The sequence below is a fragment of the Lepidochelys kempii genome, chromosome 9 (genome assembly GCF_965140285.1).
Source record: "Lepidochelys kempii isolate rLepKem1 chromosome 9, rLepKem1.hap1, whole genome shotgun sequence".
NCBI lineage: Eukaryota > Metazoa > Chordata > Testudines > Cheloniidae > Lepidochelys > Lepidochelys kempii.
In genome coordinates this window covers 97,370,227-97,397,105 of record NC_136388.1, presented here as the reverse complement: position 1 = coordinate 97,397,105, position 26,879 = coordinate 97,370,227, and positions in this window count along the sequence as shown.

Genomic DNA, 26,879 nt, shown 5'->3' with positions numbered 1-26,879 from the left:
AAGCCCTCTACACCAACATTCCACACAAAGATGGACTACAAGCCGTCAAGAACACTATTCCCGATAATGTCACGGCCAACCTGGTGGCTGAACTTTGTGACTTTGTCCTTACCCATAACTATTTTTACATTTGGGGACAATGTATACCTTCAGATCAGCAGCACTGCTATGGGTACCCGCATGGCCCCACAGTATGCCAACATTTTTATGGCTGACTTAGAACAACGCTTCCTCAGCTCTCGTCCCCTAACGCCCCTACTCTACTGTGCTATATTGATGACATCTTCATCATCTGGACCCATGGAAAAGAAGCCCTTGAGGAATTCCACCATGATTTCAACAATTTCCATCCCACCACCAACCTCAGCCTGGTCCAGTCCACTCAAGAGATCCACTTCCTGGACACTACAGTGCTAATAAACAATGGTCACATAAACACCACCCTATACCGGAAACCTACTGACCGCTATTCCTACCTGCATGCCTCCAGCTTTCACCCTGACCACACCACACGATCTATCGTCTACAGCCAAGCTCTGCGATACAACTGCATTTGCTCCAACCCCTCAGACAGAGACAAACACCTACAAGATCTCTGTCAAGCTTTCTTACAACTACAGTACCCACCTGCTGAAGTAAAGAAACAGATTGATAGAGCCAGAAGAGTTCCCAGACGTTACCTACTACAGGACAGGCCTAACAAAGAAAATAACAGAACGCCACTAGCAGTCACCTTCAGCCCCCAACTAAAACCCCTCCAACGCATTATTAAGGATCTACAACCTATCCTAAAGGATGACCCAACACTCTCACAAATCTTGGGAGACAGGCCAGTCCTTGCCTACAGACAGCCCCGCAACCTGAAGCAAATACTCACCAACAACCACATACCACACAACAGAACCACTAACCCAGGAACTTATCCTTGCAACAAAGCCCGTTGCCAATTGTGCCCACATATCTATTCAGGGGACACCATCACAGGGCCTAATAACATCAGCCACACTATCAGAGGCTCGTTCACCTGCACATCCACCAATGTGATATATGCCATCATGTGCCAGCAATGCCCCTCTGCCATGTACATTGGTCAAACTGGACAGTCTCTACGTAAAAGAATAAATGGACACAAATCAGATGTCAAGAATTATAACATTCATAAACCAGTCGGAGAACACTTCAATCTCTCTGGTCACGCAATCACAGACATGAAGGTCGCTATCTTAAAACAAAAAAACTTCAAATCCAGACTCCAGCGAGAAACTGCTGAATTGGAATTCATTTGCAAATTGGATACTATTAATTTAGGCTTAAATAGAGACTGGGAGTGGCTAAGTCATTATGCAAGGTTATGAAAGCAAGACTATATCGGTCCATGAATCAACAACTCTACATGAGCTTCTTAGAAACCATATGTCCCCTCTGGCCCAACTTGATTATTATACACATTGTAAGGAGAGTGATCACTTTAGATAAGCTATTACCAGCAGGAGAGCGGGGTGGGGGGAGGTATCTTTTCATGCTTTGTGTGTATAAAAAGATCTTCTACACTTTCCACAGTATGCATCCGATGAAGTGAGCTGTAGCTCACGAAAGCTTATGCTCAAATAAATTGGTTAGTCTCTAAGGTGCCACAAGTACTCCTTTTCTTAAAAGAAAGACTCTTAACTATTGCATTAATTTAGACTTGATGCAAAGTGGTCGGCTCAGCCCAGAAAAGGCTTAAATCCTGTTTTTTAAAGTTAGGAGGTACAGAATGGGCTGTGGTAGAATAGCATAAGTGGTTTCATCTTCACTCTTTTTACTGGATGATGCTGAACGTGTGGGTCTGATCTCGCCTCCTTGAAGATGCTCTTGTACATGTAGCCATAGATGTAGGGGTAAAGGCAGTAGAGGAATGGGAGAAGCACCACTGAGCTAAGCCACCAGCCCTGGCCACATGTGCAGCTGGCTGGAGGGAAGCATGCACAGCAGGTGCAAGGCCATGATCATGAAGATCACCCTGGGGGCCTTGCAGTGGTGAGGGCTGGGTTGCAGGTGGCTGGTCCTGGGGAGCAGTGCAGACCCTGGGTCATCAGCATGTTCTGCTGATGGGATTCCCGGAGCACCATCCTATAGCAGCCCAGCATGATGGCCACTGGGCTGAGGAAGGAGGGGGAGATGCTGAGAGCCACATAGGAGGCACTGGAGGTCCACTCCATGGTGCACAGGGAGTTGCACCAGTTGAAGGTGGCTGATGCCAAGCAGCCAGGTTAGCAGGATGATAGCACTGTTCCTGCTGGGGGTCATCCTGGCTGTGTAGGAGAGTGGGTGGATGATGGCCAGGTACTAGTATAGCCTATTTTGGTTAGATGTATTCCTGGAGGTTTCATCACATGCCATTTTTAATTAAAGATTAATCCTTTAATTCCTGGAGACACCAGGACAATCCCCCAGGGTGGGCAACCCTACCATGGCAATGGTTTTGGCCCCAGGGAAGGAAAAGAGGTCAGGAGGGCCACCAGGGTTGTGCACAGGTGCAGGGGCCAGAGCTCAGGCAGCGAGCTCGCCACCTGCCAGGGTATCACCAGTCCACTCTGCAGTAGGTTGGCTGCCAGCAGGTTGAGGATGAAGCGGTTGGTCACCTGCAGCAGCTGGGGCTTGCACCAGAAAACCAGCAGAATGCTGCATTGCCAAGTAGGGAGAGGCAGAGCAGGGCGAGCCTGGCCAGGCAGAGCAGTGTGCTTGGGCCAAGCAGGGGCTTGGTGCCATTACTGGGCACACTGGCAGCAGGAGAAAGAGATCTCGTGCTGCCTAATGGAGGCTTGTGCAGGCAGGCTTGGGTGCCAGGATCTGGCTACATCATAGAGGACCAGTTAGTTAGCATTTGCAATGGAGGCTTATCTGGGTCTATCCCCCTCAGGCAGCCAACAACACTAGGGTCACCCTTGCTGCCCGTGTCTCCCACGGGCAGTGCTGCGGGTAGAGCCTGTATGGGGAACGTGGAAATGAGTTTGCTTAACTGAGCTGCATTCTGTAGTGCCTGGGCGGCGCTCCTGTGCTCTGCAGTGCCCCTGTGCTGCGAGAGACACACGGGTGTAAGGGGGCTGTTGGCCCCTTACTGAAAGGCAGTGCATTTTTTGGGTTGGCCCTCTCCCAAGAGCTGGAGAAAGGGGAAAGGTTGCAGAGGAGTCAGGGCCCTGAGCTTGACTGTCCCTGTGGCCGGGGGGAGAGGCCAGCATTCCAAGTCAGCCAGGTGGACAGGGCAGGCAGGCCAATGAGCCCCGGGAGCCTGTCCTCCGTGTGAGCGGGGGCTGCCAGGGCAGAGCAGCGCCAAGGGCATGCGGGGGCCGGAGCAGCGGCCAGGAGCTGGGGCAGCGGAGCCCAGCCGCACCGACGGTGAGCCAGGGCCCGGAGCCGGGACAGCAGGTGCCGGCTGTGCCGCGCAAGTAACTGCGGGGGCCCAGCGCAGGGCGATGCCGCCAGACGTGGGGCTTGAAGGTCAGATGCGGGGGAGGGGCGACCCTGACAGAGAAAGGGCGGGGAGCGGGTGATGCGGAGGAGAAGGGTCCTGCCCCCAAGAGCCTGAGGGCGCGTGGCCGCCGCCAGAGCAGTGTCTGAGCCCTGGTATGACGGCAGCCCAGGCAGGGGTCCTGGGCCACGGACGGAACAGGCTGTGAATTGTGTCGGGTCCCAGAGACTGTTGGCGGGGTCCCTGTGCCTCTCGGGCGGGTTCCTGGATCCTTGAACTTTTACGGCTTTTCCTTTATGCGTTCACAGTTGCTGTTTAATAAATCGTACGTGGTTTAAACTCAACGTAGCAATCACTGAGTTAGGGAGGGGGCTGGTGTGGAGAGAGCACCCCGGAGTGGGGATGCCCTAGCCCCTGTCCTGAGTGACCCGTGATGAGACTGGGGGGTAAGCCCTCCCAGGGATCCTGGGCCCAGCTTTATTGGGGCTACAAGGAATCTGCTGTCTGGGAGAGTGGAAGAGGAGTCCTCGAGGTCAGGCAGGCATCTGGCTAAAAAGGGCTGGGCAGGGACTTGGAGCCTTTTGCCGTCTGATTCCACTGGAATAATACAGAAACCAGGAGAATACCCAACAGTAGTGGGACCATCCCCCACCTTACACTGGCTTTACCTTGGATCTAGTGCTGGTTCTTGGCTTGTAAGGATTTCCAGGCTCACAATAGCATGCACTCCGCAACACAAAGAGGGCACTAGTTGCTAGTGCTGAATTAAAAATGATACCGCAGCATTTGCACAGGAGCGCCTTCCTTCCGAGGCCAATGCAGGCCGAGGAACTGCTGCTACTGGACGTGCTTCATGTGAAGGCAGCGGCCCTGCTCGGCGATATGCAGAGAAGAAATGAGAGATGGGAGAATACTGAGATCTAGAGAAAGGGGATGAAAAGAGAGAATGGCTGGAAGCAGAAATGAAAAGGGGGAGCTACCCATAGTAGCTCTGTCCAATGCAGTGGTTCTCAAACTTTTGTACTGGTGACCCCGTTCACATAGCAAGCCTCTGAGTGTGACCCCCTCTTTATAAATTAAAAACACTTTTATATATTTAATACCATTATAAATGCAGCTCGTGACCGTCCATGTAATAACCTCATGACCCCCTGAGGAGTCCTGACCCCCAGTTTGAGAACCCCCGGTCAAATGGGAGATAATTTGGATGATGCAGGGGTGAAAATGTAGCGTTTCACATGGGCTGCCCACTCTTGTCTATCGTTGAGTTACTTACTACAGATTTGATGATCTGTTAGTGTCAGCTGTTACATCTAGCACCCCCTTCCAGTTCTGTGAAGAAGACGGTGAGAAATCATGCCTCTTTTCTGTGCTGAAGCTGAGCTCACTGCCGCTAGAGGAGACTTAGCCCCCTACCTCTTTCAACAGCTTCTCCGCATCTGAACGTTATACAAACAGAGGGAGCTGTTTAAAATCCAGTGCTTCCACTGCAAGCATTGTCAATGCAGCTCTTTGCTAAAGAGCAGATGTTGTTGTTGTTGTTAGTACAAATCTTTTCAAAGCTGGGATTTGCAGAATTGTCATAATCTTTGAGCCTTTTTTCTCTAGAAATTTAACTATACATTTTTTTTTGGTTTTTTTTTTTTTTTGCGCATATGGCATACCTGTGTCTCTGTGGTCAGAGACAGATATCCTGCTCCCTGTTCTCACGGGGGCCCAACCCTGTAGTTATGACATAGGCAAAATACCTTTTGAAGCTGGCAGGTGTTTGATATGAGAAAGGACTGACTGCAGTATTAAGCCAAGGGATGGAAAGGAGGAAGCCAGGGGATGCTGCACTGTGCTGCAGCTCTGGAGACAGAGGTGGGAGGTCTCATAGCTTCCAAATCTTCACTTCTTCGGCTGGCTATTAACTCCTGGGAATGGTGTTGCACACACTGTGCTCTCCTTAGGAGCTGGTGAAGCCTCTCTTCTGCGTTCTGCAGCCAGCCAAAGCTCCTTTAACAATCAGGCCAAATCTGCCTTTCCCCACTTTGTCAGGCAGTTGTGGCAACTTTTGCTATGTACCAGGAAGCAAGTGAGAAAAGCAGAGCCTTGTTTATCCAAACCCCTCTTATGTGAACCTCCTGTTTGAAACTGGGTTATGATGCCTGACATATTTTGTCTGTACCCCATTTATCTGGATAAATTCTGTGACCCCTGTTATGCTCAGGCAAATAGGGTCTAGTGTACACCAGAAACAGGTAAGGGAGGTTCAGATGTACTGGGCAATGGGGTTGAAGGGGTTCGATGTTGGTTCAGCCTCTTACAAAGAGGACTAGCGCAGAGACACATCTCCGATTCCATGGAATATTTTGGAGTTGCCTCAGCTCCTGTGTCTTTGATCCCTGGGGAGTCCTTCCTTTAACCGATCCTATTAGGGCCTGATCCTATAACCATTGAAATGAAGAGAGAGACTCCATTGGCCTTGACGAGCTTTGAATCTGATCCTTTCTACATCTTTCTCCCAAATAAGAAAATTTCTTCTAGCTAATGACAATATTAATCCATTAACTTACTGAGACCCAGCTCAGAAATGGGACTACCAGCTGCAACATCAGCACCAAGGCTAGAGCCCAACTGCACTAGATCTCATTTACAAGATGGGGGACTGTATCCTGGAATACAGTGACACTGGCGAAGACTTAGAAGGGCCATATTGGATAACCAATCAAATATAAGCTCCCAGTGTGATGCTAGCCAAGATGACGAACACCATGCATGGATGCATGAGGAGGTAAATATTCAGTAGGCACAGAGAGGTGGCATTCTGCATATGACATCTGTGAGACCATTACTGGATACTGTCCAGTTCTGGTGTTCACAATTGAAAAGGATGTTGAAAAATTGGAAGGGGTTCAGAAGAGGGCTACAAGAATGATTCAAGGTCTGAAAAACCTGCTTTGCAGTAAGAGACTTGAGAAGCTCCATTTACTTAGTTTATTCAAGGGAAGGTTAAGAGGCGACTTGAACCTGTTCTAACAGTACCTAAATGAAGATGAGATTTCTCATAGTAGATATTCTCTAAGCTAACAGGAAAGGGCATAGCAATTTACAGTGCTTGGAAGTTGAATCTAGACAAATTTAGACCAACTATAAGATATGCATTTTTAACAGTGAAGGTAATCAACTGTTGGGATAACTTACCTTGGGATATGATGGATTCTCCTTCACATGTCTCCATTAATTCAATACTGGATATCTTTCACCTCAGTGGTCTTCAGATCAGGCCTTTGTTTTGTTGAGACAGTACAAACCTGTACCTGAAAACTCAGTTCTGAGCCCTACTATTTTACTATCCAGAGTTACTGAGTTCACAGTATGCTATTCTATCTTTCTAATCTAGATGCTTACTCTATGTACTCTCATTAGCTTTGCTCATACCAAGTGGGAAGCCCTTATACCTTCCATGAAGTTATTGACCCCGGGATTTTCTAGATAACATTAGCATCTGCAGAGTTTACCCAAGGTAATTTATATTCTATTTTCAAGTGAAGGAACAACTCTTAGATGTTTGACATCATAAAACAGTATAAACGCAGAGCTTTATTACAGTAGCAAAGAGAACGGGCCCCTTGAGTTGCTTTGTTTACCATAAAAAGTCAGATTAATCAGATGTGCACATGGGTCTCCTATATTTCTTTAGTTTAGTTTCCCTCCTGTGCTGTTTGTTGACAGGAATCATAATATATTGAAAAACTTTATATCTGTAGCAAAAATGCTTTGGACTATATGGTACAGGGATTATATTTTTACCTCTAAGGTATATTTATTTCCCTCTTTAGCTACCAGTAATGGAAAAGAAACACACACAGTCAAAACTCTCACTGTAACTGTTCCCAGGGTAAAAACTACAGTGAAATTATAGAAAATTCCAGTAATGTAACCAGCCTGGTAGTTTACTGGTTTAGTTGGTCAAAAACGTTAGTGTCACTGGCACATAAAAATGCTCTTACAAGAGGATAACAGATTACCAGGTTGGCTTTGATGACAATTGCAGAGAAAGAATTAGAGAAAATTTGCTTTTAAAATAATTTACTAGAAAAGAAATGCAATCGTAATACTGAGGTACCATGCTGAGGTGCCATGCAATTTGCTCAGCTAAAACTGAAATAGGGTAGGGGCAATTGTAAGCAACAAACTTAGCCTCTACGGAGAAGAATGTTTCATATATTACAGCAACCCTTCTGGCCAATAATTAAGGAAAAGCAGTGACAGGCTCTGAAAGATAATCCCTTTCATAGGGGTTACAATCCTGGAATAGACTAAGGACTGATCTATACTAAAAAGTTAGGGCGACCCCAGTAACTCATTCAGGGATGTGAAAAATCCACATCCCTGAGTGACATAGTTAAGTTGACCTAACCCCTGGTGTAGACAGCGCTAGGTCGATGAAGAATTCTTCTGTCGACTTGGCTACCACCTCTTGGAGAAGTGGATTATCTACGCCAATGGGAGAACCCCTGCTGTCGGCATAGACAGTGTCTACACTGAAGCGCTACAGTGGTGCAGCTGAAGTTGTAGCATTTCAAGTAGACAAGCCCTAAGAACCATTTAGTCCTTTAACCCTGACTATGGTCAATGATATATGCTTATGTATAGGCTTTCCTATGGTGCTCATCGTTGTAGAGTCTGAGTACTCATATTTGTTAATAGATTTGTCTTTACAGCTCTCCTGTGAGTAGGGCAGTGCTTTTATCCCTAATTTACAGATGGGGAACTGAGGCCCAGAGATATTAAGTGATTGTCCCAGGGTCACCCGGGATGTCAGTGGCAGCAATATAACTCAGTTCCCCTGAGTACTAGTCCAGGGCCTTGATAACAAGCCCATCCTTTTCCTCAACAATAGGAGGAATTTAGAAACACCTAAAATTCACCTAATTTTCCAACACTATGTCATGGAGAGAAGTTTCCTTGGCCCCATGGTTCATCTTTTGCCTTTAACCACAAGGCTTGATAGCCCTGGAAAAGATTCTTCTAGCTATTATAACTGCTGAGGCTCTTCTTATTTGTAAACATATCTAATCTTTTTCAGAATCTCACTTAAGAGTCTCAGTACAAAATGGTGGAAGTGAATTCCACTAGTTAGTTATATCTATCCCCAATTGTGAGGCTGGCAGACCAGGTGCAACTCATGCCAAGGCCCCGGGCTGGCCTGGAAAACAATCTGGTTGATCTGTGTGTTTGTATTGTTAAGGTAAATATTAGAGTTGTAAGGCTGTGTTTCGTGTCTAGACCTTATGAATAATGTAGGATGCTGTATTATTGATCTCAATTATCACCGCTAGCCCATGGTATAAAGTTGTATTGAGTGTTTGCATTGTAAACCTCTGCAATTGTGTAACTTACCAAACAATAAAAGAAGCAGTAATTAAGGTGAAGTGCTTGTCCTGCACACAAGATGGCCCACTGAAGGCCAGTGAGGCATTGTGTAGCATCAAAGGACAAAGATCTTGTTGACTGTGTTCCTCACTCCCTCCAGAAAGGGGAGACCTATGCATGAACTCATCCTATGAGCTTGGATTGTGGGTGAAGGGGATAAAAATCCCTGACAAGGAGAAACTGGGTTCTTTATGCTGTCTGGGCTCTGAGGGACAAAGATTTCTAAACATAAGCAAGAGATTCCCATGCTGCTTGGCATGGGGCAGCCCTAAAAGACATATACAGTTGCTTATTACAGAAGCTTATATTACCTATTTAAATATAAGACTATAACTCATTTGTGTGTACATTTCCTATTTTAACCTTGTAAATAACTTTCATTTCTTAGTTAATAAATCTTTAGTTAGTTTATTACAGGATTAGCTAGAGGTGTTGTCTTTGGTTTGACATCTGAGTACAATTGATCTGGGTGGGGTAAGTGACTGGTCCTTTGGGACTGAAAGGTAACCTGAATATTGTTGTGATTTTGGGAATAAAGTGACCATATATCACATAGTTCATCTTGCCTGGGTGGAAAGATAGACCGGAATGCTCAAGGGGACTGTCTGTGACTCTGTGGTAAGACTGTTATAGTGTTGTAGGAGTTCAAACTTCTTTCTGGAGTGGTAAAATATAATTATAGAACATACATCCAGTTTGGGGTTTCTGCTCGGCTTTTTGACAGTCTGCCCTGAGGTTGGCACTCATGGTTATGAGCCACTCCAGAAAGCATGACAGCAATATCAATCCATTTTAGTCTCTGATCCTGCCAACACACACTCAGTGGGACTATTTTTGTGTGTAAAATTACTTGTGCTTTCAGGAATGGGGCCTTCCTTTGCTAGAGCCGGCTTGCTAGGTTGGAGGGCAGCAAGACTACATGGTGAGAATGGGGATAACAAAGCTGAAAACTTTTAAAGGGCTATCCCCAAGCAAGACCCTTACTACAAAAATAAGGCCCTGATCCTGCATGTGGATTCAATGGGGAGGACTCTTGGATTTTCACAGAACCCCATTTACTTGAATGGGCTCTGGATGTGAGTGTATGCCCATGTTGATCAGATGAAAGGATCGGGACCTCTATCTGAAAAGATATGGAGCTTGCCCTGTTTTTCCAGAGTCTAATGCTACTCTCCACCATCTTACAGTAAATACTGTTTGATTGTTATTCTGATTGCTGCATCAGCATTAAAGCAAAATGGAAGCTGTTGTATGTTGTCAGGTCTCTCTCTTCAGGAAGGTTAGGAGGGTGCTGGAAAGGCATACCCAAGGGTCAGGCTCTGTAATGGATGGTAGAAATGGCCATATGTTCTCAGGCTCTGTTGTCTAACCCAGACTCCTCTTTCCTCCTTTGTGGTGTTTCCCTAAAAGATCCATGGAAATCTGCATCAGCATGAAAGTTTTAAGATGAGATGTTTAGAGTTTCTTAAAACAAAGTGTTTGAAGTTTTAACTAAATCTGCTGGAAATCAGCCTAATGGTCAGGAAAAGCTAATTGCATCCAGGGAAGGGAGGATTTCCCCAGGATCAGACAAACTAAGGTAGTTCTTGCAGGAGAAGCAGGTGAAGCGGTCAGGAAAGTTGAATGTAAAACATCATAGAATCATAGAATATCAGGGTTGGAAGGAACCTCAGGAGGCCATCTAGTCCAACCCCCTGCTCATCTCAGTGATAGGATCATAAAGGGCTGGGGAATTTTGATTTTAACGTTAGTCCAAGGAAGCAGAAGCCCAGTGGGGTTAAAATGAAGCATGATTAGAGAAAGCAGCCGTAGTAGCATCTGCACTGGGGATTTGGCCCGTTTTCAGGCCAATTTCAGGCCAATTGCCATGTGCACAGAGCCCTCTATAGAGCTCCTCCATGCTATGGGACTTAGCTTCACTGGGCAGGTAGCAACTTTATCTGTCTGCACTAGTGGCCTGCACCTGCACAACTTTATCATTGGCTGTAACTGGGGCAAATCACCACTAGAGAGAAGGCCTAGATCCTGGAAATGGACACTGGCAGAGTAGAGAAGGGGTCTGGTAGCTGCTGAAGGGGTAACCCCCAAAAAAGCCCCATTTGTCTCACAGACCCGGATCCTTGACCCCTGGACAGGTGGGAGGTCTCAGGAAGCTGAGGCGAGAAGTTGCACGTCACTGGACCCTGGGCTGCAGTTTGGGATGTGCAGTTTTGCCCTTGATAGCGATGGACTGGGCCTGGCGCAGGATGTAAAGAGAAGGGCTTTGCGAACAGCATGCCTCTGCTGCCATCTGAGCGGCTCTGCTCTGAATTCCTGTGCTGACTCGGCTGCTCCACTCTCAAGCCTGTAAAAGATCTGGCTGGTCTACGAACCCAGAGGGAACATTTCCTTGGAAGAAAGGGGGCTTAGGAGCAAAGAGATCAGCAAACTGGTGTTAACTGTGTTATCTGTGGGTGGCTAATAAGTAGGGTGACCAGATGTTCTGATTTTATAGGGACAGTCCCAATATTTGGGGCTCTTTCTTATATAGGCACCTATTACCCCCCACCCTATCCCAATTTTTCACACTTGCTGTCTGGTCACCCTACTAATAAGCATAATTAATGTAATAAATGTGCCTATGACTCCTCCTGTGTTTTAGGAGGTACCAGGTGCAATGACAGAAGGGGCTGCATGGATAGCCGGTATTGTCATTCTGGGTCACCAGATGGAATCATTGATGTAGCCCTGCTTTACTCTTCGTAAGTCCCAAGTGGCTAAGGTGCTGTCTCTTGGCAGGAAGGAGAATGGATGCTAGCAGTATCTGACAGAGAGTAATGGAAATGTACTACACCCTGAATGGGTGGGGGGTTGTGTGAAGTTGCTTCATGGCCATGACTGAACAAATACTTCCCCAGTCTCTGCCCCACGTTGCGTTCCTTGATTTCTCAAAAGGAGGAGGGTGGGAAGGGAAGGAAAGGAATTTGTTTCCCTTAAATCCTCTCACACAAGTGTATGGGGGCTCACCCGGTCCAGGAGCCAGTGTCTGCCTGGCCAGGGTGCTGAGCCCATCCCCAGGTGAAGGTCAAAGAGCTGCTGTGTAGTTCTCGCTTGTGAGATTGTGTGTGGGTGTCCACTGAGGCAAGCTCCCAGAACACTGGGGTCCTGCTTCTGACTGTGGGACCGCTTGGGTGCTCCTGAAATAGCAATTGTTTTTTGTCTTACAGTAGCACATAGGGACCCCAGTGGAAATCGGGGTCTTGTGTTAGGTGCTGCACATACACGCAGCAAGAGGCAGTCCCCCACCCAAAGAGATTACAGTGTGAACGGACAGGACAGATAGAGTTGTAGTGTTGTTATCCCCATTCTACAGATGAGGAACTGAGATTGTGGGACACTAAGTGACTTGGCCGAGGTTCCCTAGTGAGTCTGTGGCTGAATTACATTCAAGAGGTCCAAGTCTCTAATCGGAGCCTTGCCCCCAAGACCACTCTTTCTCTTTATATGAAGGATACCATCTGCCCTAGTCCTGCAAGCACTTGCTCATGTCAGTGCTCCTACTGATTCTGAAGGAACTACTCATGGCTGGGTCAGTAACACATGTGCGTAAGTGCTTGCTGGCTAAGGGTGAATGAGTCTGCCAGAATGCTCCACTGGCCTGTCCTTTGCCCCAAATTATTATTCTTTATATTATCACAGTGCCTAGGACTCCCTTGCCATAGACCAGGACCCCACGTGCTAGGAGCTGTACAGACACAGAACAGAAAGACTGTCGTTACTTCCAGCCAGCTGTTGATGCCAGGAGCTAATGCTGTGTTTTCCTGCATTACCTTGTCTTCTTTGTAACTGCTGCACTGAGGGACTCTTTCCCCTTCCACCGAAATCCTTAGCTATGATTTCCACTGGTAAATAGGCACTAGCTCGTCACTTGCCAGGCGCGCACATTGCCTGTGGCAAGGACTTCAGAAAGGACAAACTGGCCCAAGGTCATGTGTCACCCTTTGACAGGAGCTGAGCAACTCCGTTTATTTCTTGCCTGACACCAACCACTGTCTCATCCTCCTTTCAGTGAAGAAATCAGGTGGTAACTTTGGGCGGTGCTAAATTCTGATGCTCCAAGCAGAACCAGTGGCAGCTCTCTGCAGACGTACTCAGAATGCTGCCGTGTTACATTTATTACAGAAGTCACCATTTCTCTCTTTACAGTGCACTTCCGGAGGAATACAACACATTCCCACACACATTAAAATGACACAGATTGAACCAAACTATGTAGAGCCCAACAAAAATCTGAGCACCAGTCCATGCTGCCACACTGTAACATTGGGGTGAAATCCTGGCCCCAGGGAAGTCAGTGGGGGTTCTGCCATTGCTTGCAGAGAAGTCAGGGTTTCACCTTTGGACTCCACAGGCCTGGAAGCACAACTGAGGAATATACTTTAAATCCTTCAAGAGAAAATTGTTTTAACCATATTAGGGACCCACCTCATGCCTCCTCCATCCTCAACAGTGCATGGGGGATCTTTGACAATAACTCTCAGAGAGGAAGGATGCTCCAGGGTCAGAGTTTTCTTGGGGTTTAGGGGAACCTGGGTTGAAGTCTCTGCTCTGCCACAGGCTTCTTCTGTGGCCTTGGGCAAATCTGTGCCTCCGTTTTCCATTTATAAAATGAGAGTAATAGCACTTCCCTACCTCCTAGGGATGTGTAAGGATAAATACATTGGAGACTGGGAGGTGCTCCGATACTACAGTAGTGGGGGCTATATAAGTACCTAGGATATGGAAGGATATCATACATAATACTAATCTTCAACAAAACTGGTGGCCACCAGCAGGAGGCTTTAACTCCCCACCTCCCTGTGTTAATCTGCAATTATTAACAGTGTATATAGTGCAAAAGAAATGACCTTTGCTGTGTCTTGCAGCAGCTTCATTCAGTAAAATGGGTGCAGCCTTCTTGAACATGGAAAAGCTGGGTGCAGTTTGTCTCCGATTTTGTTTAGAGGTCTCAGTGGGGCAGGGGGAAGTGGGCCTTCAACATCACAGGCTTTCAAATCAAAACAAACCCATGACTTCCAGAAACGAACTGTAGGCTGTCCTTAGGTGAGCCTTAGTCTTCGATTGATATCGTACAAGTGAATATGGCATCATTTTGTATCCCCTATACACCACAGATCAGAACCAAAGGACACGGCCGAGGTATTTTTCATAAATGTAAGAAGATCTTTGTAGAATCCCTTAGAAACCTGAAATTAAAAGTTGGCAGTCAGGATCTGTTTAGATCATAAACACAGTAGCTGTTGCGATAGAGTCTACTGCCACCTGCTGGATTCCCTCAGTCTGCCTCTGCTCTCTCACAAACACTGTGGTTTGTTGTTCGTCTCTCGGGTGCCACAAGTACTCCTTTTCTTTTTATGAGAACATTGAATCTCTTCAATGGTAGCCCATGCTACGGTCTGCACTGTCAGTGTGTTGTGAACAACGGCACCATAGATGTTTAGCAACATGAGGATTGCTGTATACAGTAGTGATGCCACAATGTTAGTAGCCTGCTTTAGGGAGTATGATCGGATTAGTTTATATCTGATGCCCTGAATTTGCTTAAGAAGGCAGAGATCTGAACGCATCCAACCTGAATGTCGGTACATAATTTAATTCCATCTCCTACAATAAACTGGATTTTTAAAAAGGGGGAGAGAACACAATAGTTCTACAGAATGCCACACAACCCGCAGTGCAAATGAGACAACTACTTTTTATAGCCCATGCCCTTAATAATAGCATCTTCATTAACATATTAGCAGGCAGGATAACTTCCAGCACTCCACATCATTAAGAACTTTAAATGATCATTTCTGCATATTGTATATAATTCTCTTTACTCGCTGATTAGAAATGTCCAGGCTTCAGAAATGCTAACGCCACGTAGAAATAGCAAGCTGGTAGTTATCTAATTAGAACCCACTTCAGAATCTTGCCATGGGGCTTGTAGAGCTGGCCTTTAAATTTTCCTCTACTTTGTGCTCTGAATGACTCTGAAGTTCTCTCTGCTCTTTCCCTTAATGAGTTGTGCTGTGGTGGGCTAAATGAGAAACTGCTAGCATAGACTTCTCATCGGAAAGCGTCTAATTGCTAAAGTAAGAATAGAAAACCTTTTACAATGTTTTCTATTAATGATTTAATTATTGTTTGTTACTTTTGTCCTTCCGCTTCATACAGCTGTAACATAACAGACCTACAAGTACTAAATAACTACAGCTACTGGGACCTAATTGCTATCAAATCTTTCCTGGTTGCCAGATCGCCCTCTTAGAAATAGGAAAACAAATTTCTCCCTTTTGTGGATTGCCATTTGGCAAAGCCTTAGCATTTGTTAGTAGAGCACAAGTGTACAGTCAGCAGAAGCATGAGAGAACAAAATGAGGCTTTATAGATGTCCTATGAAATGAGCTGTTTTTACAACAATTTTTCTTTTTGGGTTGTGGACTGATTTGCGGTCCTCACTCACGACGAACTCCCAAAAGTTAGTGGGGCATCTTTTGAGTTGGCTTCAGACCCTTGGATTTTGGTTTTTAAATGGGTATTAGATATGCTAAAATAGATATTCTGAATCCAAGTCACTATGAATGAGAGCGGATGAGTGTAACCATGTCATGGTACATTAAATTTGGGCCCTACAATTTTAATACATTTATCAGAGTTTCTTTAAAATGCCTATAAACCCTGTCCATTTAAAAACCTATAATATGTCAGTACTGCTAATATCAAGCAAACAATGTGTACTATGAAATATCAAAGAATTAATTATGCTACCAGACTGTTCTAGATCTTACACTCAGATTGCAAAAGAATCGGTTCCTGCTAATGTGATCCCTAGGAAACAAAATACAGCTGATTAGTACTGGCTGTGCTGCAGCCTGTTTACTTTCTTAATTACAAAAGAGAAAAAAAAAGGCAGGGTAGAAAACTTGTGGGAGCAGGGGGAGAAGTTGCATGTCCAGCTTGAGAGCTAGAACTAAGATCTGGGCTCTGCCCATGGCTCCAAAGGTGCAGGGAGAGGGAAATGAGGATACAGAATACAAACAGTGGGGCCTGATTCACCATTGCCCTGTACCTTGTGCAGCTACATACACCAATGTAACGCGGCTGTAAAATGCCACCACTTCAGAACGGCAGTGTTTCAGGCTCACTTAGCCCTGGTGCAAAAGACTATGCAAGGTGCAGGGCAGTGGCGAATTGAGCCTGTGGATTGTGAGCCCCAGTAAGTGCAATGCAGGGTAAAGATGGTTTCCTAGCACAGCACAGTAAGAGATGCAAGCCTTATGCTGTGGGTGATGCAAATCCATTAGAAAGGGCATAGCTGAAAGAAAGAGAGGGCCTTGCTTCCCAGTGCAGCAACCTGCGTGGAATTTGGAGGGAGGCTCACAGATTGCAGGAGGAAAGAAAGGTTTGGAGGAGGCACTCTAGAAAGCTGATCTGTCGGCACGTGACTTGAATGGTAGCCTAGCTGCAGTTGGAGCACCTCAGTAAATAGTTCTTTTTATAAAGAGCCAGGTTAGATTTACAAGCACACAGTCCTCTTATGTCATCATCCAGCATGCAGTACCTGAGACACCCAGGACCCCACTAGGGGGCATATGAAGTCATGCCAAACAATCTAAGATGCCAACAAAACAGCACACAAGTTGCTCCTGAGACAAACTAAAGTAACAATTGTCCTGCTCACATCTGGCTGGCTTCATGTGTCAGCCTGCTCTGAGCTGGCAGGATTTGTGGTGCAATGGCCACGTAGCTAGGTATGTGCTGGTTGCACAGACACTTGGGAGTGTTGCCAAGATGTTGCCCTGTGTGTGTGATGTGTGCATTCCTTCTACCTTATCAGTAAATGTAGAAACAGTAGCAGGTTTTAATCAACTAAGATCTCATTAATTAATAAAAGACATTCTCCCTTATATCTGATCTGTAGATCTTGCAGCTTATGGTTGGGGGATAAGGGGTAAAGAATAAACATATTTAATAATCAGCAAAAATGGATGTGAATACTATGCAATACTTCAGCCAAAAAAATAGCCGAACCATGTTTCTTGTTGTTAATTATAATTCCCTAGTCTAAAAAACATGTCGAAGAAAAGACAGGTGATAGGCAAAGAGCTATATATCTTGAACCTGTTGTGTAATGACAGTTGTTCTTATGTCTTGCAGATCTATGAAACTGTAGTAATTTTGTTTTGGGTACTGTACCTTTACATTTATAAAGAACTCTTGCCTGTGAGCAGAGATTGTTGCCATTTTGTACTTGGAATTGCTGCAGTGTGTACACAAGAGAACATCACACTGCACTCTCTCTTGTTTCTCCCCACTCTTGCCTCAATCTACAGATAATTTAAACAAGAAGTACTGAAGAGCAAATAGTATGCTTCATACCACTTTGCTAAAACTTAATTACAGATTAAAGTTTCCATCCTATGTGTTTCTGTAAAGAAGTGACACTTCATTAGAGGCTGTCAATGAAAATAATGTTTGAAGCCTGACAAAAACTTTCCTTGAATCAGAATTTTCCTACATAGCATTTGGATAGCACAATATGTAGGGAAATTACCATTAGCAGTATTTAAATAGGACAAAAAGAAAAGGAGTACTTGTGGCACCTTAGAGACTAACCAATTTATTTGAGCATGAGCTTTCGTGAGCTACAGCTCACTTCATCAGATGTTTGACAGGCATCTCCTTTACCCAAATCTCTGAAGGTCAGTGGGAACTCTCCCAAATCTTGCAAGGGTCTCTGAGAAGCAGGGGAAGGATGTGCCTACACCAGCTGTGCTACAGGGATGGGGCAGAAGGACATGTTTTATCCCCTATAGAAGACATTCTGAAGGAGGCAGCATCTTTTGCCAGGTAGCCCATCATTCTGAAAGTGTGGACCAGAAACCCCCTGTCCTTCCACTGAGCCAGGTGGAAGGTACAGGTGGCTGGATTCCTCTGAAGGCGCCAGAGGTAACAGGTTTGGTGAGGAAGTGGAGCTTACTGTGGGGGGAATTGGGAGAGATCCCCTTCAAAGTTTGTTTTGTGGGGTTTGGACCACTCTACTGATGACCTGGGTTTTTACAGGACATTCTAAAGGATATAATCTCCTCTGTAGTTTCCAAAGGGTTCACAATTCTAAATCTTCATTGTGCTCAGCTCTCACTAGAATAAGGAGGCCATGCTGTAGGATGGTTTTGTAAAGCACTGGCACTTATTAAGGAGATGAAATGCTGAGCGTTAAGTCAGAGGTTCAAATACTTGAGTCAGAATCTTCCACTATGCACAGAGGAATACACTGTGTGAAGCTAGGAAGTTTTGTAAAAAATTGTTGGAGGGTTTCTATTGTACCACTAAGCCTCGCTAGCTTGGTATTGGAATAATGGAGGCTTGTACCTATGGGAGACTCTTCAAAAAAGCTCTCCCTACCTTCAATGCCATAGTGCACGGGTGTTCTAGAAATGTGCAGAGGGGGTTACAGTTGAGTAGGGCCATAGGGAGGTGGGCGGGGAAGGGGAATGGGGCTGGAGTTTGTGTTTCCTTTCTTAGTGTATCTACATTAAGTTTAAAGCATTAAGTGCTTAAAAGGTCAAAGACACAAGATTCCACTTTTCTGAACTATGTAAATGAATTGCTCTGCAAGCAGCACTTGAAGTTCTATGTCTGCTCCATTGTTATCTTAGAAATTCAAGCTGTTCTACTGAAGAACAAGTTTTTTTTTAAAGTGATTTTATATCCAGCTATCAATTCTCCATATTTAGATGCTATACCATCTTTCTTTGATATCTGGTATCACATCCTTTTGCAGTATCTTATCATTTACCACACTGAACCTGTGAATAAAGGAAATGGTGGAATTAGCTAGAACATCTGTATACAGCAGAAAACTGCCCTATGACTCAGAGATATGAAATAAATAGAATCTAGTTGTTTATTGCTGTAAAAAATCATTCCACTTTTATCTTGTGATTTGACAAACATTGCCGCTTACATGCGTAATTTAGATGTGGATCCAGACTCTGAGCCTTCCAAAATAAAACTTAGCTCCATGTTCAAAAATCCAGATTCAGCACATACATTATTTGGGTCAGGGTCTGGGATTCTGATTTGGAGGTGGGCTTGTGTCTTTTCAACAATCATTGGTACAACTAACATAACTTCATCCACCTGTTCTCTTCATTATTTGCCTAGCTGAAAAACATTACCCGTAGGCAATTAAATAAGGATTTTTTTCATTTGCTTTCTTTGCACCCTCTTCAAAAACCAAACAGAAGCCAGAGTTTTCATGTAGCAAGGGACATTGGCCACATTATGACAGTTCTTATATTCTTAACTTAATATTTGTCTATAAAAATATCTGAAGTACAGTAATAATGTTAAATGTCAACATCTCTCTGCAGTTCAACTTGGCTTTTGACTTCTTAAATGAAGCTGGTGATGGTGGCTGTAAGCCTCCATCTTCTAGTTCCTTCTTTTATGGTTCTTCTAGAACCATATGCCATTTTGCTGGCCTTCATTCTGGCATTGTTGGTTGTGTTGGGGACCCTCTAGTTTTTCTCTTTTGCTTTCCATACACTTAGACTTCAGAAGAACTCAAGTGAAAATGAAAACAGAATTAATCAATACACACCAAACAAAGAGCTCTTCATATAGATCAACTGGAAGTTATTTTTCGCAGTAATTGTGGTCTCTAGTTCTCCTACTGTTCCCAGTGTTTAGGGGCTTTTTCAAACCCTTGAAATTGAATGGACTATTCTGATGTTCCTAAATCAATAGTGATTAACTTCTAAAATATGTAGCCCCCAAACTCAAGTGAGAAATGCCCTAGGATTGAGTTCAGAGCCAAATAAGTCAAACCACTCATGAGAAGTGTTAACCAGCTCCTATGTATCAATTACTGTGTGGCTTGGTCCCAATGGCTATGACACCATTCTGCGGCCCCTGTTCATTTCAGGCCCTACTCACCCTGTTCATTTCAAGACCCTCACCCCAGGCAGTTGCAGCAGCATGAGGCTTTGTCTTCACTGCGAGTGACTTGCACTGGAATTACTTGTCTCAAGTTAGCCCAGCTCATCATGCAATAATACTTAAGTTTGTGTCCACACAGGTGCTGCAGTCACTTGTGTTGGCACTAAGCCATCTGGGGGCACATGAGAGATCTCTTCGTGCTGCTGTAAGGTGAGCTGCTCTATGAATTCCCTCCTAGTGAACTGTGAATTCTTCCCAGTGAGTTGTGGGAAGTGACTTTCTGGACACACAGTGGGGAAAAGTGGGAAGGCTTGCGTAGAGTAGCAGCACTTGCGTCGTGCTAGCCGGCATCCACACTGCACAAGGTTTGTGAATTTTGGGAACTGGCCACTTCTGCCAGCTGCAGAGCCCATTTAACTTTGCATCCCTGTAGTGCTTAAAAATGGAGCTGGTCACAAATTGTGTGACTAAACTCTTTTCTGTCAAAAAACCTGCTGTTCCACTGAAACAGAACTGTTTTATGGAAATGTATCTGTTTTGATGAAAATTGTATTGGAAAGGTTTCTCAGGTCGGGGGGGGGGGGGGGGGAAGGGGAGGGAGAGAGGGCTCGCGCCCAGAATAGCCAATCGCCTGGGGGTGAGAGCACTCACTGGGGATATGGGACACCCAGGTTCAAATCCATGATCTCCATCTCCTTATGTCATGCCCTAAGCACTGGGCTATAAGGGCAGTCACTCTCTATCTCTCCTGTTGACAGTTAAAGTTCCTTCATACCAAAGCCTCATCAGACTGACATGGTTAAGGCTCATCAGTTTTGCAGCAAGGGAGTGAGGTGGCCAACTTGCGTCTGACAACCCTAACCCCATAGATCAAGTACCTGTTAGGCAGCTGAGTGAATTGGAGGTGGCCGTTCATTGTGATATTGAGTGAGACTTGAACCCAGTCCCTCCAGGATCTTAGCTAAGTGCCTAAATCACTCAGCTATCGCACCTCAGTTGGAGCTGTTCCACTTCATATAAATCATTAAATAGTGATTGGGACAGAGAGAGACTGACTCTGTAGCCCAGTGGTTAGGCTGGGCGTGGGACATGAGGGTCTAGGGTTGGGCAGAGGAGGATCTTGAACCTAGGTCTCCCCGATGAATGCCCTCATCACCAGGCTATTGGCTATTCTGGGGTCTCCCCCATCTGGTGAAAAACGTCAGAGTCTCATTTTTGTTTCAATGGGGAGCAAACTTCAAAAGCTCAAATTCTTTTTGTGTGTGAAAGCAAATGGTTTTCTGGGCAGCTCTAGTTAAAAATCTTGATGTGCGGTTTGCATTAGGGCCACCTTCTTACGAGCATTTGGAATTACAATTGCTGCAGGTTTTAATGCAAATGCTAGTGAGCTAGCTGACATTTAGGCCCTCACTCTCCAATCTAAAAACAGGCACTGGATGTTTTGCTGGTCAGAAATGTAGGTGCAGGTTCTTTAGTATAAATTCTTGAAAACCCACAGAAACAAAGGTAGCCTATTAAAAACAATACCTCCTGAGATCCCCTGAGTTGGGGTAATGTGTTAACAGGGATTCTACACTGTAAAACAATTCAGGCATTTTAACCTTTCAGTTTATTGGAAAGCCAGGAGTTAACAAATCACAGAATATCAGAGTTGGAAGGGACCTCAGGAGGTCATCTAGTCCAACCCCCTGCTCAAAGCAGGACCAATCCCCAATTTTTGCCCCAGATGCCTAAATGGCCCCCTCAAGAATTGAGCTCACAACCTTGGGTTTAGTAGGCCAATGCTCAAACCACTGAGCTATCCCTCCCCCCATGCTGATGTTGGTGCTGGAAAGGGGCAAATAAGGTGCCCTATTAACCCAGCTTCACTCTGACCAAGGGCTCAGTGATGGAAGAGTCAGGGGCAGAATGGGATTAAGGCAATCTGGGGCCCTATGAACAGCACAGTATGGGGTGCTCTGTGGCTTAGTCCTCATGCTGTGATCACACATCTTTGGTGTGGCGATGGCAGAAGGCCCTCCTCCCTGCCCTGAGAGGCAGAGGAAGGAGCATGGTGCCTATTCCTCCCCAGGAGTAGCAGCAGGAGTCTCAGTTTAGGAGAGAAGGGAGGTGTTGGTAGGACGCCCCATCCAGATGGGGGCTGTTTCCCCTTTTTGGAGCTAGTGTTCCAGGCTATCTGGAGACCCAGGCAATTGTCACTGTGGCAATCATGCTCAGGTCAGGTTTTCAAGCTTTTCTTTGTGAGAACTAGAAACTTACTTTTGTTGATGAAAACTGAGATTCTGACATCATCACATGACTCCAGGAACTGGGCCCCAGAGCACAGACTAGTCGAGCCTATTCTTTACTCAGACCCGGCAAGGGGCTCTGACACCCAAGGCTGTGCTGTTGTACATACTCCTGGACTGGGAAAAGTTGTTATGGCTCCTTCACTGAGGCCCTGACCTTGCAACTTGAGCTGCATGGGGAAACCCTCGCATATAGCACTTCAACAGGACTCTGCATGGGTGTAGGGTAAGGGTCCATCTAGATGGAACAGATTTCAGGATCGGGGGGCTTAAAAGTCTTGGGGAAGGGAGGCTTGTATATATCACAGCTACGATTTTTCTTGCCCCATTTTTGCCACATGACCAGTCCCAATTCAGAATGTGCCATTCCAAAGTGATCTGGATGTTTTCACCCACACGGAGACAATGCACACCCACCTGCACACACACACACAAGCATCAGCAATGTTTATACACATTGCCTTAAGTTATATTAAACATCTGCATGTGTCCCTGGAACTGATGAGCTGATGCAGTGGACTGCTAGCTAATGTTTTTAATGTCTCGTTGAATGGTTCTCAGTTCTAGCTATGAGGGGTTGGGGGAGCTCTTTAATCCAACGTGGATTATTTTCAGTAATTAAGAAGGCTAATAAGACACTTCCTAGCAGAGTACATTGCTTATAACACAGATAGTCTTTGTTTTAAGGTTTTCCCCCGATGTAAAAGTACTTTAGTGGTTCTGATTAGAAAATATAACACCTATCACTCTGGGAAAAGTAGGAGAAATAGGGGCTTAACCTAGTGGCAAATTCTAAAATATTTTAAGTACAAATTATTTATCTTAAAGTTCACTCTGAATTTTTCTTGCCATGGTAGCTAACTCCTTATCAGGTTATCAAAACAATGTGCAGGACAATGTACCCATCCCTTTCAGCAGTTTGACAGATGAGCCTTCCTAACTGGAATATGTTGTCTGTAACTTCATCATTGCGACACTGCTTCTGTGTTTGGGATTTTGAATTATTTTTTTTTTTTTAGCTAATGGTCTGTTTTTATGGAAATCTTTCAGAGATTAGGAGTTGATTTCAAAAATCATCCTCCATAAAGTCTCTTGATCATATTGTATGGCGTCTGCAATTTATAGAGGTAATCTTGTATCCCTCTGATACTTATGACATGTAGGAATAATTCCCTATGATGGTTAATCTCAATTCTATACCTTTTAAAAATATTAAAATATCTTTAAACCAGGGCTTGTTAAAAGGTAACTCTTACAGCCGATCTTCAGCTTCAATTGCTCCTGCAGGGGAAGTCATAATGATGAATTTGTGACATAATTTCTACGGCAACATGCTGTGATTTCATAAATGCGGGACGATGATTATAGTGCAGGATCAAGGTGAAGCTGGATTGTGATGGAAAAAAGCCCCTATTCAAATGCAAATTTTTCCATAATAGCAGAGGGGATAGTAGAAATTACTGGCAATTTATTTTATTTGCGATTAAGCTTCTCATTCGGTTTTCTCCAGTGTGAAAGTAACTCTTTACAAGAGGAGAAGCAAAGAAATGGCAGAAAAGAGAGCTTAAAACAAACCAAAACAACCCTCTCTTGTGTCATGAGAATCAAATTGGTTGGTTTGATAATAATAATAAATTAATTGACTAGTATAATTAATAACAATGCTGTGTACCTCTACAGCTCCTGCCATCTTAAAGGGCATCACAAACCTTAATTGATTAAGCCACAGAACAGCCTCTGAGGTAAATCATATTATTAGCCTCATTTTACAGAGGGGACATGGGGTAAAGTGATTTGCTCAAGGTGATACAGTGAGTTAGTGTCAAAAATCAGGGTTAGATTTTCATTTGAAAGACCCATCAACTAACCAGTTGAGTTTTGGCTAATCAAATGTCAAACTGGCTGTTAGATTGTGATTTGAATAAAGTACACTAATCAAAATGAGCACAAATACCTGTAGTCATTTGCAATCTAGAAATCAATCAATCCTATATTGTCCATCACTAGGAATCAAAATAGGAAAGAATAAAGCTAGTACTGTTGTCTGGTGGCCTTTCAATTTTGAATAGGCAGTGGCTCATTGGCTTCTAGTTAGCCATTCACTCTGGAATGGGGAGAAGCAAACTTTTTTTTGTTCCAAATAGCCTGGCATTTAATCTGTTTAGTTGAAGATTAAACTAATTGCTTCTGTAAAACACCATTCCCATACCATCTAGCATACATCTGTTAACTCTGGGAGGGATAAATGTGAACCAGTTGGCAGATGGTCTTTTGGATTTGAGTGGCCAACAGCCAAGTAGTTGCCAGTTGGGTGCTTGCAGAGATATAGTAAAGAAGTCATGCTACATGCATATTCCATTTGGTTACTTTTCTTTGTCTTAATGAAGATGGTGTCCAATGCAATAAAATGCCATTACACATCCCCCAAATGGAGTTGGTTGATAAAGTGCACCTCCAAATCAGATCTGTCAGGGTGGAGTTAGGGAGGGGCTTTTATTTGTGTATAATATGCATGCAAAAACATTGTCCATATTATTAAATAATTATTTAAGAATGTATCTAATTATTGCTCATCAATTCTATGTAGAAGAAATTCCTTTGATTAAACTAGCTTTAAAAAGCAAATCTACCTTCATTTCCACTAATCTGAAAGATTCATATTTATTGCATGAGACAAAATATCATAGAGGGAATTGATAAATACCATTCAAAAAGCCAGTTACACATCTTGCAACCTATAAGCCATTCTATTTTAAAACTATACAGTATTTACACAAGAACCTGCTCCATGAAAGTTATGGTCTTACTCATCTGGTAGGAATTGTCACATCAAGCATGTCAGCATCTGTATAGAATCAAAGCCCATTATTTGGAATAGAAAATATCTTCCTAGGTAGTAGAACACTGATCAGAATGTATAAGAGGAAATGGAATAGAATGCACATGTTGTGGAGGGCAGCCGGGAGGCATCTTGTTTGCCACTTGCCATTTTATATCCAAAACGGACATCTTGAAAAGGGCTCGCAGTGTTGACGGGTGTGATGCCAGTCTAGTGCAGGGATCATATTTTACAGTGACAATTAATTTTATTCCTTGGATGGGGCAACTCCCACTGAAGGTGCTCTGCGGTGAGAGCTAGTTTCTTTCCCCATTTCAATGTAACCAGCAGCCAGTTGGCCAATAGCCATTCATTTCCAAAAGGCCAACTGGCAATTTGTTTACATGTGTCTCTCTCCAGTCTGCAGATGGGAGCTGGACAGGGTGGAAAATGACATTAATTTATTTCCAGGGTAAGAATTTAAATAGAATGTCTTCTATTCTGGAATGAACTAGCCACTGACTGTTGGACAATAGCCACTAAAATCTAAAGCAGCATGTTGGGGAGAAAATAGTAGCAAGTATTTTTGTCTGGGACAGAGGAGAGTGTTTAACTGTGGAAATATTAGGGTTAGTTGTTGCAAGACAAATGTTTAATAGTCCAATGCAAACAATGAAGTGGGCACCAATGACCGTTAGTGAATGGCTAATATTTAGTAGGCAGTGGTGCCATCATGTCCCTTCCTCAACTGATGTTTGCATACTCAACACCATGAGGTCTTAAGATCAGTCAACAGAAAACTCTGGTTAGTAAGAATTGGTATTGAAAGTGACCAATGAGTCTGGTTTTAATGATATACCAATGTTATCAATAGCCCTTCTTAATCAGGGCCTGACCCAAACCCAGAATAGTCAGTGGAATGATATCCATTGAATTCAATGGGTTTTGGATTGGGCCCTTCATGGAAACTTTTAAAAATCAGTTAATCCATGAGATTTCTTGTTTGTACCGATGGAATGGGAAATAAAAATCCCTGAGCTAGTAAAAAGACTGATAACCAGTAGGTAATACTTCTGTGCTGAATCACATAGGAAAATATATGCTCAAAGATAACATGGCTAAAATGAAGCTTTAATCCTATTTGAAGAGGCTTATGAAAGTGAAATTAAAACATTTTCATTCATGCCTTTGAACCTGTTTTTCCTCATTTGATGCACCACAATGGTATAGATGCCAACCCTTGGCAGGGTTTTGTTGTAGCCTGTATTAATTAGCATGGTGACTAAGGGAAAGTTATTGCAATATTTATTTTCTTTTTCTGCAAAAATATCTGATTCTGAACGTTTGTGCTGTGTTTAAGTTTTGGGACATGAAAATGGAAGACTAAGTTGAACTTCTGGGGTTATCCAGCGCAGTTACTGAAATGTATTGTAATCATAATAGAATGTATTTAGATGCAAATTAATTTTTCAGTCTAAAAGGTGCACAATGTTACACTCATGGTCCATTTATGCCATGCTTCTTATCCAGAATGATCCCAAAGTTCTTTCCACAATTTATCAACAGATTTACAGAGAAAATCTTTAACTCTTTTGCTGTCCAGCAAAGTACAACTATGTAAGTGGAGTGTGCACTGTCTCCCGCTGAAATTATATTCTGAGTGCTGAAATTCTCCTTGTAATTACCCAACTTGGAATGTTGCCAGGAAACCACGATTACCACCCCTGCTCTTGCAATAATGATCTTTAATGACTAAAAGATGATTAAGGCCTCATTCTCATCTGAAAAACTGCACCTGCAGCAAACCCTTCAGCACTGGGGTTGGTGCAGTGCTGACTCAGAAAAGTGCAGCTTGCTGAATTGCCAACACTGTAATAGAGTGGGTTAACGGCTGCGGTGTATTGGGCTGAATCTAAAACAGACACCAGTGTGG